An 18,219-nucleotide genomic window follows, 5' to 3' on the forward strand; every position below is an offset into this window, starting at 1 on the left:
CAGGGCCTACATAGAAAACATCAAAAAGAAAAACCCTGACCTCCCCCCAAAAAGAGGGAACTGTGACAGCAGACTGCCTTCTGACCTGAAGTTCAGCACCAGTGTTTTCTCTAGTTCGCATCCTGCCCTCCACTACAGAGTGTGGCCTTGACCCCTGTAAAACCACATGATCCAGTTCCTTAAACTAAATTTCTCTCTCTCTCACATGTATGTATTTGTTTATATATAAACACATATACACACATATACATGTATTTTACAGATATACATACACATGTGTTTTATATATAAATACATTGTATGCATATATTTACATATAAATATATACTAACACATGCATTTTAAATATAAAGATAGATATTAAAATATCTTTATAATATATAATATAATATAATATAATATAATATGATATCTATTTGTATATGTAAGATAAATATTTCAAATATATAGATATAAATATATATTAAATTCATTGAATAAAAATACATATTAAATAGTAACACACACGTATATAAATATATTTTCAAACACTCTACTTCTACAAAAGTTTTAGATATTCCAGGTTGCCTAGTAATGCTCTAACTTTACCACAGTCTTAAATTTTTTTCCTTTTCTACTCAAGGGGAGCTTTTACTTATTTATGACTTCCTCCAAAGTGAGTGATTGCAAAATTTAACAAAGGAGTATAGTTCAATTTATTAAGTTACAAAATGTAACATTCTAAGGTTCAATTTATGGCAAATACTAGATTTAAATGAGAACTAAAGTGTTCTGCACCCCTGTGATGGGTACAGACTTGGAAATGTTGGTTAGAACCCAGAAGGTAACTTTTTTTTTAACCTACAGATGCTGCCCAAAGAAGAAACATTTATCAGGTTTTAAATGACGCAGATTTAACTCAGCTGTTGGAAGCTTTTCACAGAAAATTTCATCAGCAAGTGAAATGATTACTGTAAACTAAAGCAGGAAATTCGGGTGTGAGACCCCTCAGGTCCACCAAGGGCCCATGAAAACGGGCACTGGTGTGTTATAGGCAATTCTTTTGAAGAATTGCCTGTAACAGTCACTGTTTCGGAGAGAAATAACTGCAATTTTTAAAATGTTTTTCTAAGTTGCATTCAAGTCTTAGCACCTTTGGCATTTTTGTCCAAATTGACTTTGACGTACCGAGTGGGGAGATAGCCCTCTTCACCTTCGTTTCTCCGCATCACTGTTGTCACCCTCTATGACACACAGCATTTCTCATTCAACCACCGAAATGGTTCCCTCATTCTCACTGTCAAACATGAAGACAGCTTTGCAAGTCCCAATGGTGGGGAGCGGTTCCTGCTCATCACAGTCGTGGTGGGAGTCGTGGCCAGCCCCCTCCCCTGATCTCGGGTACCTGCTGCCGGCCACTCTGGTCCTGAGTAGGGAGTTGAACACCTATCGGTTCACTCCATGCCCAGGACCTGCCTTCGCCTCAGCCAGCCGGGCCCCAAACTTCTGAATCTCTGAGAGTCATTTTTTAAAAAAAATATTTCCGCTAACTTCTGTTCATGTTTTATCCAAACTGGTTGGGTCTCCCATTGGAGGATTCTTTAGGTAAACATCTTTCATTTTGTCATGGCTTCTCTTTGGTCCACCTCCTTCGTATTTGTTTATTTAACTCATTAGCTTCCTGTCGGGGCTTTTTCCTTGTCTGTTCAGGTGGTAGGTTGCTGAAACCCTCTGGTGTCAAAGCTCCTTTGAGAGAAGCCCTGGCGCCAGCCTCCTGGAGCAGAGAGTCGGAGGTCAGGAGGGACGGAAGGACTGGTCGGAGCAATGGGGGACAGGGGCTGTGGGGGCAGCAGAGGGTGAGCAGAGGCGGGGGGAGGGTGGGAGGCGGGTGGGAGAAGGGAAGTTAAAAGGGACACAAGCTTGATTTGGGGGTTTTGTTTGTTCATTTGTTTGTTGAATGGTCATAACTTTCCTCTGGGATTGCCAGCTTGTTTGAGCTCCCCTTTGCTGTGTTCTTTGACATGGTAGCTGCATAGGCTGAGTATAATCCATGAACTTGATGTCTCCTGGGGGCTCTAACCCTGATTTACAAGCTTCTATGGCCAGCTACAAATCATTTTTTAAATATAAGGACTCTTTTTTTTTACTTTTTTAAAGATTTTGTTCGTTGCCCTGGCCGGTGTGGCTCAGTAGATTCAGCGCTGCCCTGCAAACCAAAGGGTCGCTGGTCCAATTCCCAAGCAGGGCACATGCCTGGGTTGCGGGCCAGGTCCCAAGTTGGGGGTGCGTGAGAGGCAACCACACATTGATTTGCTGCCTCTCCCACACCCCGAAGTGGGGACCTGGCCTGCAACCCAGGCATGTGTCCTGGCTAGGAATCAAACTGGCGACCTTTCTGTTCACAGACCGGAGCTCAATCCACTGAGCCACGCCAGCCAGGGCGACACTTCTGACGCCAGCATTTCCTAATGATTGGAATCAGCTGCCTATCACCCTCTGCATGTGTCTTCACTTACTGTCCAGTTCCCACTATTCTCTTTCCTGCATCTCTTTTCCTTTCTGAAATACGTTGGGAATGTGGGTATGGTGATGCTAGCACCGCTCTTGGGTGGATCTCTGAAGAATCCATGAGGAATCTGCTGTGCTGTCTTCTGCCACTTGGTGTCATGCCTTTCCAGGTCCTGTCTGCATGCTCTCCGAGTCCCGCCGGCTGCGTCAGTCTCCTCAGGACCCTGCTCACAGAGACTTCTCCTTGGCTCAGGTTGCTCCCTGCACAATCGTCCATCACCTTTAAGGTGGAAAGGAAGCCTTTCCATGCCCTATGTCTGAATTCTTCCTCCCCCTTCAAGTAATTTTTAAGTAGACTGCTTCTTTGAAAGATTTCCTTCGTTGCTTTGCATACTGAGTTCCATCTCTGTTCTTCCTTTGACAAGTTTGATGTCTTTCTCAAGAACATCAGTTCCCCACTGTGCGTGTTTTTCTAAGTTGCCAGCTGGATCCCAGAGCTCGGTGCCCAGCTCACAGTGCAGTGGGCTGGAATGGTCCCCTTCCCCGAGGCTCCTGCCCTGGGTGTCCTCGATCTGCCTCCCCGTGGCTCCTCAGCACAGTAGTCACAGCACCTGCCCACACCCACCCGGTGAGCCAGTGAATGGGGAGGGCTTAACATTATACATTTTATATTTTCCTTGCTGTTGATTTTGAAATAATTCATGTATCTTTGGGTTTGTGGTGGAAAGCCACCTGGAATCAACTGTAGAATTAAGGTCAGCAAGTACAGGTGTGGTTCTCCCTTGAATGACTGCTAACATCATCTTAGAATATCAACCCTGAGTCTGGTCGCTTCCCACAGCCCATGTGGGAGCTGTCCTCTCTACAACAGTAAACAGGTGGCCTTCCAGCTGGGCTCCTGGGACCCTCATGCCCATTGCCCACATAACAGACAATGACAATTCAACTGTGAATTAGGCTATATCCTCACCACCGCCTCGCACAGAACACTGGTCTCCCTCCTCGGGCAGAGTGAGCTCCTGTCCCTCCCCACCACATGTGAGCCCCTCAGGACAGGGTCCCTCTGACTGCCCTGACCTCATTGTCCCACTCTCACCCCAGCCTCGGGACACTGCCCTGTCCTGACTCCAGGCACCTGCTCTCCGGAGACCCGCATGACTGCTCCCACCACTCAGGTCCCTGCTCAGGTGCTCAGTGCCACGTCTTAGGAAACATCTTGTCCAACAAACTGAGGTATGTGCTCTGCCACCCGAGACCACCAATCTTCTAGCCCAGGCATATTTTTCTCCACAGCAATTAGCATTGATCTTAGAACAAATTTTTATTGCCAGTGAGTATCACTGAAATATGCTTCATAAGCAAGGGGTCTTGTCTGTTTCTTCACCTCTGCATCCCCAACGTCATCACCAGCTCATGGCAGGGGCCTGATATGTACTTGTTAAATGAATGAATATGTTAGTGGATGTCATTTATTGGTCACTTGCTTTTCCAGCCGCACCTGAGTGCCTACAAAGCACCAGAAAGGTCTAGTCTCGGATCTGCGCTCCAAGATTTGACGTTTGTCATTCTTTTCCGTTCTCACCCCAGCACCTGAACTCGCTTCCGACATGATGGGCATTTTACATGTAGGGTCTTGGTGGGAGGCAGAGACCACCTCCCTCCATAAAGAAGGGAAACCCATGTCCCTCAATATCACTCATCTGGGCGCAGCACAAGGCTCTGCCAGTCAGGTCACCACATGCTGGACTCTGACTCAGGACCGGGTGACACAGATGGGCTGGGACTGTGCAGAGTGCTTTTGGCCAGGGCGACAGGAGCAGCAGAGACAGCAGACCTGGCGGCAGGGTCCAGCACCAGCAGAGTCAGCGTGGTGAGCAGTGACATCTGTGCTCAGCAGCAGGGCACTCGGTCCTCTGTGGGACCCGACGCAGGCTGCACTGGGCACCTGCTCCTGGCTCCGTGGCCTCCAGTCTGTGCTGTGGCATTCTCAAAATATTATTAGACCCCAATGTCACACATGCATGTGTGTGTGTGTGTGTGCTTGTGTGTGTGTGTGTGTGTGTGTGCTTTCTATCTAAACTAGGAAAAATTGAGATTCCATTGTTTGCTCCAAGAAACATACCTGGGGAAGTTTCCGGGAGCAAGCACTCAGAGATTTGATTACGCTGACCCAGGCCCACTTCCTAAGCCTCCCACCTGACTAACCCCACGGTGGAGAGAATGACATATAACTCCCAATGATGTCTCATAAATGACCATAAACGCCCACCTGTTTCTTTCTGAGGAAAAAGATACCTTTAGTGGATTTATGATCCCTTCCCAACCTCAGCTCAGTCACTGACCTCAGCGGTTCCCAGTCTGGCTGGACCCCAGGATTGTTTGCAGGTGTCTGCAAAACCCCTGGGCGTTCCCAGACATGCCATCTCAGGGAATAGGCACCAGGCCCAGATCAGTCATGCAAGAAGCCCTGGGGGTGAGGCGGACATGCAGCCACGCAGAGTCCTGGTCAGGGTTCCTGCTCCTAATGTGTGATCTCAGACCAACAATATGGGCACTGGCCTTGCTACAAATTCAGATTCTCCCACTCTGCTCCAGATTCTCTGACTTGACAAGATACCTAGGTGACTGCTGCACACGAGAGAGTGTGGGACTCCGCGGTCATGCCTCTAGGCAGGGGAGCAGGGCCGTGCAGGTGGCTCTGGGGTGTGGCTGACCACCTCACTGAGCACGGGGGTCCTGGGTTCCTCAGTGCTCCCCTGTCTTCTGTAGCCGTCACTCGCATGGCTACAGAAGACAAGTCACCTCGTCCGCTCTCGAGGCTTGAATAATCTCTTCCCCGCTGGCATCTCTCCTGACCTCAGGATTCGTCTGTTCAACTGCCAGGCGGACAATTCCCTTGTACTCCTCAGACATCGCAGCTCCAGTATCTGCTGAAACCAATGTCCGTGATACCCCCTCCAACGTGCCACTTCCGGAGTCACCCCCATCTCCACTGACAGCGACTCTTCTTCCCTCTTGTTTTCTGAGATTTTCGGTGACATTCACCCCTCTTTGAAATATCCCAGATTAACCCATTATGAAAGCTCCAAGGGACCCAGAACCCCACCACACCCACTATTTCCACTGCTCAACCTGGGGAAGCACCTCCAGCCTGGAGCCCTGCAGACTCCTGACTCCCCACTGCCTCCCTCGCCTCCGAAGTCTGCTCTCAGCACAGCGGCCACCACCATCCTTTAAAGGGGATGTCAGACCACTTCTGTCTCCTGCTCTAACCTTCCTGTTCATCCTTCCCTCAGAAGCACCATCACTCAGAGCACCGTCTTCCAGGCCCACACGGTCTGGCCCTGCCGCGGTCCGGCCGCAGCTTATCTAAGGGTCCCACAGGTGAAAGTAGGCATCGGCGCTGGGTAATAGGCAACTACACACCTCAAAGGCAGGTGAAGCACTGTTCTGTTTATTGCAAGTACAAGCAGGTTTTTATATTTTCATTTCTGGAAGTGATTAACATTTACAGGTGCATAGCATGATCAGTTAAGCAGAAAAAATCAATACAAAGGTAACCAGGAAAAGTACGAAAGTTCCCATAGTGTCAGTTATGTTAAACAAAAGTTATTTTGACCAGGAGAACCATTAATCAGACAATTTGAAATAGTTCTATGTATACAGTTTGAATGTCTTACTGTTTATTAAAGTTCTCAGAATTTGTCATGGGCAACAGTTACGCTTAGACCGAGCAGAGGTTAGGAAATTCATTATAAGCCTTTGTAATGTCTAACTTAGCTATCTATCTTGCTGTCTAAAATGTTTTTTGTGTACTGTGGTCTCTAACTCCTTGGTAGTTGTTTCTATGTGCTTAGTCTGTAATATCTAACCAGCTTCTTCTGTTTTTATGCCTGTCTAATTCTAATTGATATATACTCCTATTCAAGGTAAAGGAGGGGCTGTTACTCTAACAACTCTTTGACAATCAGGGGCTATTTTCTTAAAGGCGTTTTTGCTATTCTATGAGGCAGTTCTGTGGGAATACATATTTTTCCCTGAGCTGTTCTTTCGTGGGTGGCTTTCACAGGAACAAATAAGTAAAGTACGGTGCCTTAATTCAGCCAGAGTGATATTGCTTAGGACTTGAGCCAACTGTTGTTTTTCTCTGAGAGTGGTCACTAATTCTAGGAGATTCCAAATTACCAGAAGTGCAAAGGTTAGAATACTAAGAAATAGTAAGAATAAAAGCAACACCATATATCCACTAATGCCATGTCCGTCCTGCTGGAAAACGCTTCTGTGAGGCCTTTGTCCCCAAGCCGTGACTGTGTCAGCTGACCTGGTTAGCACTGGACGTGGCATCCCCAAGCCGTGACTGTGTCAGCCGACCTGGTTAGCACTGGACACGGCATGGCCCTGCCTCCATCTCATCCCTATTACTCTCTGCGCCATCCCCACACCGGCCTCCTCCTCTCTCTCCCCAGAACCAGACACACTGCTGCCCCAGGGCATTCGCACTGGGGGTTCCCCTGTCTGGAAAGAACTTCCTCCAGACCTCCCCATGTCCTTTGGGTCTTTCCTCAAGGTCACTTTCCCAGTGAGGCCCACACCGACCACCCAAATCTAAAAGCCATCTTCCGCGTCCCCACCCCCCACACTAGGGATCGCCTTCCCCAAGACGTTTAACAGAACACTTACCACTTCCCACCCAGACACACTCTCTGTTTACGCTGTCTCTTCCCACACAGCATATGTGCCACAAGGCCAGCACTTTTTCTTTTACTTCAGTGACGTTCCCTGGTGCAAAAACAGCACCATACATCTGTCACACCGCCAACAATGGAGTGTGAACAATCAGTGAAGAACACCTCCCTGTGCTAGACCAGGGTCTTTGTCAATGTGGCCTCAGACCACAACTGTTCATGGCAGCTACAGCACACTGTGCACTCATGTTGACGTTCACGCACCTGCACTTTGCCCACCGTGCTGCTCTCCCTAAATGTAAAGTAGACTCTGCTTTATGGGTCCACGAGTTTTCACTGAAGCCAGTGAGTGAAGGGCGGGGAGAGAAGGCAGGTAAGCAAAGCAAAATTCCAACAGGAACTTGTCTGAGATGAGAAACTACAGGACCCTCCTCTCTGCTAATTCCTAAGCTGGTTCCTTTGAGAGTTTAGGAAAAGATGGAAAGAACAGTCAAGGCCCAGGAGGAGGCAAGAGCAGGATGACTCTGTCTCCATACCACAGACTCCTGTGTGCAGGGACCCCTGGGCCTTATGGGCATAATGACAGGCAAAACACCTCCTGCTGCTGACAGATAGGGACATGGAAAGAATGAGACCAGAATTCCTAACAGGAACAAAAACAGTTACACTGCTCTCTACTGAAACAAAGAAACTGCAAATAAATACCCAGACCCAGACCTGAGCTCATGCTGACCTGGCCCCACCTAGCTGCCCACAGTCCTCGAGATGTTCCTCATTGGGGCAATTTACAATGCCTGAGGGTTGTTTGAGTTCCTGTGACCACAGGCCCTCTTGGGACAAGGACAAAGAGTCAGAGAGGTGACCCAGCTGAACAGTGACAATGTCAAAGCCCATGGTTCACTGAGCATCACTGAGCACTGACTGGGCACCGGCTCTGACCACGCTCAGTCCTCACAGGCTCAGCTCCTGACAACAGACTCAGCACAGTAAACACACAGGTTCTGGAAAGTACTTGGTGCTTCCATTATGTCATCTCAAACTATAGAATCTCCTCCTTTAATTAACCCATCAACCCTTTGTGGTAAGAAATGAAAAACAAGTGCCGGTCCATGAAGTAAACACAGGGAAGGGGAGGGCCCAGCTCCCCTTTGCTGGCCAGGAAAGTGTGGGGAGGGGTCATGGTGAGCACAGGTAGGCCAGCCTCCTACCTCCTCATATTTTGCTGATAGGAACGCACACACATGCAGATGTCCTTTGCAGAAAGGGAAAGAAGATGTTCCTGAAGCCACATACACAGGGTTGGGGTGTGTGTGTGAAGACTCTTCCACCACTGATTCACTGAAGGCAGCTGTCTCACCCTATAGAACAAAATAATCATGAACAAATTCAGACCAGTTGCTGTAACAGGTGACATTCTCAACAATAAACTTCATGCTCAAAATGTACCAACAAATCCCCATCACCCAGTTCTGTCCCCTCTGCCCCAACTCATTCTCACCTTTAGAAGTTACGTGACAGACACACCAGAGAGGAGGCAGAGCCATGAGGTACTGGAGGGATCCCTACTCCTGGGCCCTAGAGAAGTTTCCAGAATTGTGACTACAAACCCAAGGCAGGATCGGGAAAACTGAGAGAACTTATACATGGCCTTGACCAACTGCCCTCCTGGAGGTCTGTCCTCACCAGAGACCCTGCCCTCTGACCTGTGACTGTTGAAAACCAGGTCCCCATCACCAAATTCATCAAGGTAGTAAGTTTATCCATTATTTTCACACCTGGTGGGGATCCCAGTAAATAGGGTCCCAGACTGGGCAAGCGCATGTGTGGAGATGGTACTTCCCCTTTAACGAAGCACGACACACTTCTACCTGGGCTTGAAACCCCCAGTGGGACAAGAAACTCAGACCCCACCTCTTCTCTACCTGACAGCTTCCTCCTCCACATCAGAGCTCCAACGGCCACAGCTCCAGTGGCCACAGCTCCAAGGAGGGCCAGGCCAACTTTGGTCTGAGAAGGTGGCACTGGGAAGGGAAGGGAGGTGAGGGACCCAACCCCAGGCCTCAGTCCCGACGCTGCTGAAGTCCTCCCCCTGCCCCTGCTTCCCTGAAAAGAGAGGCTCCGTGCCCACATCCCCTCCTCACACCGTCTCAGGATCAGGGGCTTGGGCAACCCCTCATGCTGCACACGCATGTATATCTCTGCTCCTCTCCAGAAGGCACCACCACAGCCACCCACTTCTGGAAGGTCCCGTCCCCCACCCCCACCACCCCCCCAGGTCTGGTCTCCACAAGCTCCATGTCTTGGGTCTTCTCCTCCCCCATCATGCTGACAGGGCAGGGTGATCTCTGCAGGGTAGAAGCCCAGGGCCGAGCACCACAGGGCGACCTCACGCTCACAGTTGGGATGGTGGGTCCAGTGTGTCTTTGGAGGATCTGAGAAGGGTGAGAAAATTCAGGAACTTGGCATCCATCATGGGACACTCCAGCAGCACTCACGTGACCATCCTGAGGATGGACAGGACAACTGGGGTGGGGGAAGGGAGCTCACAACCCAGACACCAGCCTGGCCATAGGCATCTGGGATGATCTCCTGGTATTTAGAAAGTTCTAGAATGAGGGTGATTCAGCCCAGGGTAGGAGGCAGGTCTCTGAGGGGCAGAAAAGGAATTTCTGGTCCAGATCTGTGTGGAGGTCAAAGGACTCAGACAAGCAGGGGTCAGGTGTCAGACACATTGGGTGAGGGGCAGCGAAGGAGGAACAAAAGTAGCCGATGGGTCCCAGAGCCACTGTCAGGGTCAGTGGGAGCTCTGATTTCTTACTTCAGGGTTGGTCTCCCTCCAGACCCCGCATTCACCCGCCCGGGTCTCCGTCAGGGCCAGGGCCCCCGAGAGCAGTAGCAGGAGGGTTGGGGGCCTCAGGACCAGTCTCTCCCTGGGTCTGGAGAGTGTGAGTCCGCTTCAGTTGCCAAGGCGTTATGAGGCATATTGACTTTTCTGGAAACTGGATACCAATGTGAGTGAGAACTAGGGTCTGTCGGGGGCATCCATGATGGAGGACCCAACACGGGTTGTGAGAGGTGTCCCTAGCAGCCTCAATACGACCCCTGTAGGCTGTACCTCTCCAGGAGGGTCGCCTGGTCGTCTTTCCTATCAGGAAGGAGCCCCCCTGAGTCTGTCAGGGACCGGGATAGGAGGCGCAAGTCCGAAGGCTCTCCTAGTAGCCGGTTCCTGTCTAGGCCGCAACGGAGTAATTTCAAGCGAGAGACAAACAACGTATGGTTTGAAATAGCAATTTTATTTATGAAACACATACAAGCACGAAGCTGCAAGCAGCCACCCAGCTAGCCTAAATGCCTCACACACAACAGAGCAAAGGAAGTTGTTAGTAGTTGGTTAGTAAGTTAGTGAGTTTTTCCGTGCACTTGATCCAAGGCTACAAGTGGGTACTTAGCTAGCCAGGGGTTACAGGTCTCAGTTGAGTTCCAGCCCCGCCCTGCCTTGGGAATGCTGTACAGCTACACAGCTTTCTTCCTCCGTTAGTAAAGGCTCTTTTCTTAGTGAAATTGTTACAGAGGCTCCCTTTCCCAACATAGAATCTCAAGAACTACCCCTCCTTCCCGCTCCACTCCTGCTTGTGACGTTTAGAACACCCCACAATCTTAATAAGATCGTTACAGAGGCCTCCTTTCTTAGTACAGTTGCTAGGACTCTCCCCTCCTGTGCTATTTTATTTTTATGATCCTGGCAATGGTACAAACTGAGCTTGGGATTGCTGAATCCATTGGTGAGACATGTCTTCCTTTTGCTTCTAGCCTCTTGCATTAAGTTCTTTGTTAGATTATAATGGTGTGGGCCCTGCCTTTATTTTCCCTCTGGCCGCTCATTCCTAGCTGCTACCTAACAAGTAAGTCTACACCTGGCAATGGCAAAGAATGAGGCGAGAGCTACAAGAGCTGTTGCTCAGACTCAGCTTTTATTAAGGTCAGGTTCACATGAGATAGAACATCAACATTGCATTAATATCCTGTCCTCTACAATATCACACACAGTTAACACACAACAGTCAATGGGGGATTAACGAACCCAAGTGCCCGAGTCTCAGTCCCCTGTCTGGGAGGCAGCATCAGTGAGTGGGTGTCTCCATCCATGTGGAAGTTCTAGGGCTCATGGGGCAGAGCCTCTGACAGCACGTGGCCCAGAGTAGCTTGGACCACCTCTGGTGGTGGTGGCTCTGAAGTCTACCTCAGTTATACCCAAGTTCTTGGCAGCTGATTGAGCCAAGAGCCCCAACACTCTATCAGTAGGTGTGCCCTCTCTGCAGGCACGCCTGTGTGCTGATACCTTGGGCGTTCTGCTCTAGTAGGCATTTCGCAGGGTGCCTGGTGTGACTTAGGTAGTTTCCTTCTTGAACCAAAGCGTCATGGCCAACTGGCAGCTATCTTGGTTGGCATGAGTGACGCCATTTTGCTTTATACACTTTATCCTTTCTCAACAGGACCAACACCATTTTATTGGTCCCTCTTTCCACAAGACCGAGAAGTGAAACAAGGAGGTGGGGAGCTCCCCAACACAGAGCTTCAGACTCTGCGCTCAGGCTGAAACCCCGAGACCCTGAGAGCCAGGCCTAAGGACCTGGGACTTTGCCCTGACCCCTTCTCCTGCATCACGAGCTCTCTGTCCTGCCTCAGGGGCTGTGTGAGGAAGCCACGGAGAAAAACCCCGGGCTGGGACCAGCCCTTCTTCCTGGAACCCTCTCTCTGAAATGGACTCTCTGCCCCCCAGCCCTTATCTCTTCTGGACTTTTCTAGAAGAAAACTCACCTCAGGGAACTTGGTGTCAGATAGTGAGCTGGCCCTGGGAATGGAGGTGGAAGGACAGGGTTTTTCTCTTCAAGGCTGGGGGAGTTGTGCCTAAAAACATCAGACAGAGATTCTCAAAGACCAGTGAACTGCAGTGGGGAACACAGTGTTGGAGACCCTGAACATCAGGGAGCTAATCCACACATTAGCGAGTTCAGATGCTTCGTATACAGAAGTGTCTGGACAGTACTGCAGTCAGAGGTACAAAGCTCCTGCATTCTACTCCCCGCGCAGTCTGTGTGTGACTTGGGATTATTACATCGTGCAATGATCTTCATCCCGCGCCCCGAGTCAGTGTGAGTTGCTCACATCCACAGTACAAACAAGCACAGGGACACAGGTTGTCACTGTGCATGTCAGCAGGAGCTGCACATCCTCGAAGTTGCAAGTGCTCAATGCAGTCAAAATGCCCTTCACCAGCGCTCCTGCATTGCCTGCTCTTATGAATTACTCGCATCTAAGCAGTGTGCATATTTTATCAGGACACATAATTTTTTAACTGATTAACATAAGGTTTTTAGGCAGTTCCACAGGATGTATTCGGTACCAAGGGCAAAGAACACCCTGCTAGGCTCTGAAGGGATATTTTCTGTCAATCTGTAAATCATCTAAATTGGAGAGTGCTGCTGCTTTAGGGTCTCGACCTCCTCCTTTCCTTGCCCCTGCTTCCCCAGCCCTTCTCCTCTCTCCCACCCCTCAGGCTTCCTCACCGCCCCCCCATCTCCATCACCCTCTCACTCCTGACTGTGGTCTCAGTGCCACCCCCTCACCTGCCTCCCAGGGGCTATTCTCGCCATAGGGGTCAGCAGTCCTGCTGAGGTGAGTGGCGTTGTGTCATTTCTTCACTAAAAATATCCCAGTGGCCCCGACTCACTCTGGGAAGCCTCTAGAATATCAGACCTGTGAGCCCAGGACTTTGGGTTCTTTAGGTCAAAGTTGCATCCCAGCACATAAAGCCGTTCTGGTACACTGTAGACACTAATTGTTGTTGAATGAATGAATGACAACTGTATTAAAATTTTAATTGCATTACATGATATCATAAAATTGAAAACATAAACATGTTAAGAAAGATTTTATTTATTTTTTAAAGATTTTATTTATTTATCTTTGGAGGGGAAGGGAAGGAGAGAGGGAGAGAAATATCAGTGTATGATTGCCTCTCGTGTGTCCCCTCCTGGGAGCTGGCCTGCAACCCAGGCATGTGCCCTGACTGGGAATTGAACCGCGATCCTCTGGTTTGCAGGCCTGCTCTCAATCCACTGAGCCACACCAGCCAGGGTGGAAAGATTTTATTGTGTTTAACTACTGGACATGTCAGTTCATCAATTTATTCCAGTGGAAAAAATGCCATATGCCCATCTGTGGCACGGCTGCGCCGGTGCATTGGTAGTCTGTTACTGTATAAAAAGCACCACAGCGTATTGACCCAAAACAGCCCTCATTTACTTGCTCATAGTTCCTTCACGAGAAAGCCAGGCATGGTGTGGATAGGTTCTCTGGTCAGGAGTCACAAAGCTGTGTCCTCATCCTGAGCTCAGGATCCTTCTCGAAGCATATGTAGAGATTGTCAGCAGAATTCACTTTTTTTTTTCCAGTTGTGAGTCTGAGAGGTCCCTCTTAACAGTTGTAAGTGAGGAGCAGCCTGAGGAGGGCTGCCCCCAATACCTGGTGGCCGCAGCAGTCTATACCATGTGGCCCTTCATTTTCAAAGCCCCCAGGGGAGAGAAAGGCTCACACTGAATTCTCACACTTGGAACCTCTTTGCTCAGGAGGAACCCAGTCAGCACTCATCTGAGGAGGACAGTGCCCCCCAGGGCAGTCTGAAGGTCCACTGATTTGAGGCCTTAGTCATGTCTGCAAAATCCCTTCCCGGCAGCCCTACATAGGTGTTTGATTGATTAACTGGGGAAGGTTGGTAACCAGGGTGGTTGCAGGGGACCATCAGAGAATCAGCGTAGCATGGTGTGTTTTAGTGTTTATTCAGGTCATGGTTGGAAATGGAAGTTCAAACAGATTGTTGTGAGTGGTAATAAAATGCATCCTGCCTATTCCCCATGGAAATGTCCCTGTTTGTTTCTTGGTACCTTTGTTATCTCAAAATCTATTTTTTTGAGATATAAGTATGGCTAAACCTGCTTTTCTCTGGATGCCATTTGCTTGGAGAATCGTTTTCCACCCTTTAAGTCCGTATTTGCCTTCGAAGCTAAACTGTGTCTCCCAAAGGCAGGAGGTTCTTGAGTTTTGATTTTTGATTCAGTCTATGACTCTGTGCCTTTTTATTGGTGAGTTCAGCCCACTTCCATTCGGGGTGATTATTGACGTATGAGGATTTCCTACTCAACTTTTGTTTCCTGGTAGCTCTGTGTCTCCATCGTTCCTTTCCCTTTGTGTTGATTTTTGTTTCAGTGTGGTGGTATTCTATAATTTTTCCTCTGTTTCCTCTTTCTTTAAAGTTATACGTCTGCGTTTTGGATGTTTTTGTGGTTACCATGAGGTTTATGCAAAAGAAAGTTTCGTATATACAGTAGTCTGTTTTCCTCTGAATGCATCTTATTTCTATTCTGCTTTGCAAATTCAGACCTTTACCCTCTTTCCCTTTTTAAAAGTGTTTTGTTGTTATGAATATTTGTGCCATGAATTCATTTCTGATGTACAGTAGCTATCTTCTTCTATCTTTTGTGGTTTTATCTCTTTTAACTTTACGTGATGTTTAAGTGTATAGTAAGCACCCTATTTTGAAGAAGGATGGTAACATTCTGCTTCTGTCTCTCTGTTAGTCATTGCTCTCATAGTTTTGTATCCTTTTGTTCTTTGTTTTAGGTAGAATAACCTCCTGCAGTGTTTCCCGTAATGGCGTTCTCCTGGTAGTAAATTCCCTCAACTTCGGTATGTCTGGGAGAGTCTTTACTTCTTCTTTGAATCTAAAGGATAACTCTGCTGGATACATTATTATTGGAAGGCAATTTTTCTGTTGCAGTAGTTTGAGGTTTTGATTCCACTCTCTCCTAGCTTTTAGGGCTTCTGCTGAGAAACCTGATGATAATGTAATGGGGTTTCCTTTATTGTCTTCTTTCCTGGCTGCATTGAGAATTGTTTCCAGTTATTAATTTTGGACAGTTTTAATACAATGTGCCTTCGAGAAGGGCCCTTCCGGCTGAGATAATGAGGCAAAGAGTGTATCGGTTTACTGGAGGTGAGCTGAGGAGACTGCAGACCACGCTTCAGGGAGAAAAAGGAGATGGAAAGCATCACAGACAGGTTAATAAAACAAAATGAAAATATCTAACACTGAACTTTCAGAGAATTAGGGGGACAATGTTAGCTAAAAATTTTCCAAAATTCGTATGATACAATGTGACATTCCACAGATTCAGGAAGCCCTACGGGCCTCAAATAAAAGGAAATCCTCACAACAGCACATTATAACAAACTTCAAATTGTCGAACAACTCTTCAAAGCAGCGAGGGAAAAGACAGATCACCTACAAAGGACTACTCTTACAGCGAGAACAACTTCTCAATCTCATTATTCCTGTGAGGAAATGATTTCTGCATTCCAGCCAGTAGCCCTGCAGTGTTCCCAGGTGAATCTCCGCACCCGCGGCAGGAGTGACCGTCAAATGCTCATTTCAGGTGAGCGTGATTGTGTCCAGCTCAATGTCAGCTCCAGAAGTCTGACCTGAAAGGATTCTACCAACTAAATCGCCTGCCCTGTGTTTCCCATTGGGCTCAGCCAGTGAGGACCCCAAAAGGACCTGGAGGGAGGGAGACAGCAAGGTCTGCATTTTCATAGTCACATGCTACATAATGACGTATTGGTCAGTGACATCACACATATGAGGGTGGCCCCCTGAGACGTCAGTGGTGCTGAAGCACTCCTATCGCCTTGTGATGTTGTAGCTGTCCTCACGTCACAGCACAACATGTGACTCACGCGCTGGTGGTGACGCTGGGGAGACAAACCTGCTGTGCTGCTGGTGGCACCCAAGTACAGCACGTACAGTTATGGACGGGACACGGCACTTGACAATGGACGGCTCTATGGCTGGCGTATGCACGTACAACACTACACTTCTTATTGTTATTTTAGAGGGTACTCTTTCAGGAAAAGAAGTTCACCGTAAAAGTATTACACTGGCAGCAGCCTCCTGCATCTCGTGTTTACTGCATCTCTTGGCTGCATCCCTTTCTCTTGTGCTTGATGTAATCTCACATTGTTTTGTACAGTAGCAAGCTATGCAGTTCGCAGCCTAGGAGCAATAAATAGGCTGTACCATCTAGCCTCGGTGCGTAGTTGGCTTTGCCGTCTAGGTTTGTGTAAGTGCACCCTGTGATGTTCACACAACAACGCAACTGACGGAGGACACATCTCTCAGTTGCTGTCTCCGTGGTTAAGCACAGCCGGATTCCCCTGAGCTCCCTGTGTGTCAGCTGGGGCTGGCTGCAACCTGGGGCAACTGTTCCTCCCAACGTGGCCTTCTGTCCATGGCTCTCTCCGTCAGCATTCCCACTGCTGTTAGTCCTGGATTCAGGGGTAGTGACCGCTCCACTATGAAGGCTCCGCGTGGTTCCTGCATGAGCTGCTCTGGGTCCCCTACCCCCTTCCCACACACTAGTGAATAAGCCCTCCGCGAACGGCCCTAACCTGACCGTGCCTCCTGTTTCCTGTCGGGACCCTGCCTGAAACACTCTCTAGCTCCTCCAGGACTCTTTGGGAATTCTTGGAGAGTGAGAACACATTTCCTTGCTTTCGATTCTCTTACAAAGCTGAGTGCTCAGGGGAGAAATGTTCAATAAAGGATGGACTGATTCCGGTGTGAAACAGACCCCTTAGGGTTTGCTGCATGAAATTGGGGCAAGTGTGGAGAATTATTGAGAGTGTTTCATGGGACCCAGGAAGGCCAGCATAGCACCTGAATAGCTAATTTCATATCCCTAAGGTGGACATGTGCCCTGTCTCTACTAAGGTAAATCACTTTTACCTATGACCTTGAAATTCCCTTCTCTTCTTTTCTCTGCAGGCATCTACAGTGATGTTCACTGCAGGAAAGTCTCCTTACTCAAATGTTGTTCAAAGCAAGTGTCACCTTTTACCTTTAGTTTCTACTCTTCTCCTGGTGAAATTCTAAATGAACCTTCTTGGCTGTATGTTTTATTTTGTACCAGCCATTGACAGCCACAGATGCCCAAATAGGCAGCCACCAGCATCCTGTGCTTGAGCTAATGCTCTGCCCTGCCCTCTGGTGGCACAAAGGTGTCAGAGCAGTGGCTCTTCGGTCTTCCAGTGTCACGAGGTCACCAATGAGGTCACCGATGATAAAATGTCCAGCATTCACTATTTCTCAGCAGAGCTCTTGCAAGGGTTCTTGCTTGTTGCATCTTTCTTCCCAGCACCTTTCTTGCTAGAAGAGGATCGATATCAATGGACAGCACTTTCTTGGACCCTAGTTTCAGTCAAAGTGCCCCAAAGATGTGGGATGTCCTGCTGCTCAGAACATGCCTCTGTGGAGTAACAATGATGGGATCCAAGCCCTTAGCCGTGAGCCTACAATTCAGCACAATGGAGGAGGGATCACATGCTGTCAAGAGAGAAGTGGCAGGGCCAGGTGCCCTTCTTCACCACCGCCTGCACCTTTATCCTCCTCTAGCACTCTGTGCTGAAGGAAAATGTATCAGAGAGAGAGAGAGAGAGAGCGAGAGAGAGAGAGGGAGAATAACCTTCCCCTGCCTACTCAGCAGGTTGGATGATGCCTTCCCACATGGGCAGGCCAGTCTCCTTCACTCAGCCCACCAAGTCAAATGCTCGTCTCTCCTGGAAACCTCTTCACAGACACCCAACATAACGTTTAACCGGATTCTTTGGGTGTCTCATGGCCTTGCCAAGTTGACATAAAATTAACCATCACAGAGAAAAATTATTTGAAAGACAAACTAACACGACAAAACGAAGTTTACTATGTGTTAGTGTAGGAATGAAAGGAGGTAAATGGCAGCCAAAGAAAGTCTTGTAGCTGCTCTGAGACGAAGAATTCCACATTGCTGCTGCCACCGCTTCTACTTCCTAAGAAAGCACAGTGGGGGCTGCCACCCAAAGGCCAGGGTGAGGCCAAGAGGGAGCCTCAGAGGCTGGAGCACCCCCCTCTGCTGTTCAGAGGGGAGGCTGGGCCTTCAGGACGGGGCAGAGCAGC

At 48.6% G+C, this 18,219-nt stretch overlaps 1 pseudogene; it reads right to left on the minus strand.

The window, feature by feature from the left end:
* Nucleotides 1–1,118: 1,118 nt before the first annotated feature.
* LOC118994061 (formin-binding protein 1-like) lies at nucleotides 1,119–5,400 on the minus strand (annotated as a pseudogene).
* Between the last annotated feature and the right edge of the window lie 12,819 nt (nucleotides 5,401–18,219).

The sequence above is a fragment of the Sturnira hondurensis genome, unplaced genomic scaffold (genome assembly GCF_014824575.4).
Source record: "Sturnira hondurensis isolate 20B ecotype Veracruz unplaced genomic scaffold, ASM1482457v3 Scaffold0000880, whole genome shotgun sequence".
Classification (NCBI taxonomy): Eukaryota; Metazoa; Chordata; class Mammalia; order Chiroptera; family Phyllostomidae; genus Sturnira; species Sturnira hondurensis.